The following is a 2479-nucleotide window of genomic DNA, read 5'->3' as shown; positions in this document are numbered from 1 at the left end:
CTCCTTAATGGTACTAACAACCAGATGGAGGAAAGTAAGCAGTGGGGTACTACAAGGTTCTGTCTTAGGCCTAGTACTCTCCAATATCTACAAGGTTCGTCTTACGTGAGGGAATAGAAGGGAAACTCATCAAATTTGCAAATGATACTAAACTGGCAGGAATAGTCAACACCCCAGAAGACAACCTCCGGATCCAAAAATATATTGACAGACTTGAACAATGGGCCCTACCCAACAAAATGAAATTTAATGTGGAGAAAATCAAGATTTTACACCTAGGCAGAAAAACCAAAGGTACAAGAACAGATTAGGTGAGACCTGGCTCATAAACAGTAACTGTGAGAGGGACCTTGGATTCTTAGTAGGTGATCACTTAAGCATGAGACAGCAATGTGAGGTAGCAGCCAAAAAAGCTAATATAACCCTGATAAACAGAGGCATTGAATCAAAATCACATGAAGTATTAGTACTGCTTTATAAAGTCTTAGTAAGGCCACTCCTGGAATACTGTATCCAGTTATGGTCACCACATTACAAAAAAGATGTTGAGACTTTGGAAAAAGTGCAAAGAAGAGCAATTAAGACGATTAAAGGCCTGGAAACTAAAACATACAAAGAACAGTTGCAGGATTTGGGTTTGGCTAGTCTAAAGAAAAGAAGGACTAGGGGGGACATGATAGCAGTATTCCAGTACTTGAGAGGTTATCACAAAGAGGGAGGGGGTCAATTTGTTTTCCAAATCACCAGAGGGCAGGACAAGAAACAATGGATGGAAACTTATCAAGGAGAGAAGCAACATGTAATTAAGGAGAAACTTCCTAACAGCGAGGACAATTAATCAGTGGAACAGCTTGCCTTCAGACCTTATGGGTGGTTCATCATTGGAGGTTTTTAAGAAGAGACTGGGCAATCACTTGTCTGAAATGGTATAGGATCTCCTTCCAGCTCTATTCGGATTCTATTCTGATACTAATATTCTAGAATTAGCCCATAGGAAAGTGGAGACAAGAATAGATAAGACTTTGATGAGACAATACAAGAAAACAGTACCAAAGCTAAAAAACAATCGGAAGAACCACATAACCAAAGACTAGAACATTTTAAAAGGCGGAGAGGGGGTAGAGGAAAACTGAATTATTCTTCATAAGAATGAAAACCAAGAGGTTTTGATGAAGTGACATCAAAGGTAGCTGGAAGAAAAGCCATATTGGAGAACTCTTTGAATTAGTCCCTGAGAAAGTAAGTGTGAAGGAAACAGCTGGAGTGACACATGGATTAACTTTATTTGTGTACAATCAACTTTAAACATCATAAAACCAGAATTCTCTCAGTCAGCTACTGTGTTTTAAAAAATTAGGATTCCTTAAAATAGTGAAATATGTATCAAGCAATCTTAAATAAGCATTCTTTTGTAGAGCAACAGACAACCCTTAAGGCCTGCCTGGTCCAACATGGTTCACAATAATCCCAGCATCCAGATCAGATAGCAGTATATGATCCTTTACAATTGTGATACACAAGCGGACTACAATCTACTTTTTCTTCACCATTACAGGAACCATTGGACTAGCTACAGTTACCACAAAACAGCAGTGATAACACAGATTCTGGGAATTTTTCTTTGTGGGGATGCAGAATGGAAGGATGGAAGAAAGACCAATGGTAGAAAAGGTGAAAAGAAGCTTATTCGAAAAAGATGGGCACTATCAGAGGAAGCACTAAGAACAAAGGGAAGTGAATTTAACACTCTGAAATCCCAACTAGTATTTACTATCATTCTGAAATATTTCTGAACACAAAGTTTATGTTGTGATCAGTAAAAAATAATCTGATTTTCTGTGTTGCCATATTAATTTAATAAATTATATACCCCAATTCTACATTTTTCCAACTCTATTTTCTCTACAACCAGTTTGTGCTGGAGGTCTGGAGGGGGGGAGATAACTTAAGAAATATCAAAAGAGTAGGGGTATAAAATGAATAATAAATGAACTACTGAAACCTAAATAGGACACATCAGGAAGGAATCCATTCCCACAAAGAGCTTGAAAAATCAATAACAAGGATGCTTAGAAGTACCCAAAAGGATGCAAAGGCTAGGGTGGGGGAGGGAGTATTGCATGCTGGTAGGAGGAGAACAGGGGGGCGAGAGATGGGGAAAAATGCCGGGGGACTCTAAAGAGGCGGACTCGGCACACCCCCGCCTGCCTTTACCTTCTTACCCTCAAAGCCGATCGCAGAGATGAGACTCCGGCTCCAGTCGGAAAGTAACGGCGCCCCCCTCCCCATCCGATTAGGATGTGCTGATTTTGCTGAGGTTGCCCCCCGCAGCCTCCCGATTCATTCTAAAGCATTCACACGATCACTCACTCACTCATTCATTCATCCACGCGCGTGCGCGATCAACGTTCCCCCCCTCACCTTACCGTGCCGGCCCCCGCCAGCCAGGCGGACCGAGAGCTCTAGAGCGGTCTGGGGG

The sequence above is a fragment of the Natrix helvetica genome, assembly GCF_964273705.1.
Source record: "Natrix helvetica genome assembly, chromosome: 1".
Lineage (NCBI taxonomy): Eukaryota > Metazoa > Chordata > Lepidosauria > Squamata > Natricidae > Natrix > Natrix helvetica.
This window is presented reverse-complemented; position numbering follows the sequence as displayed.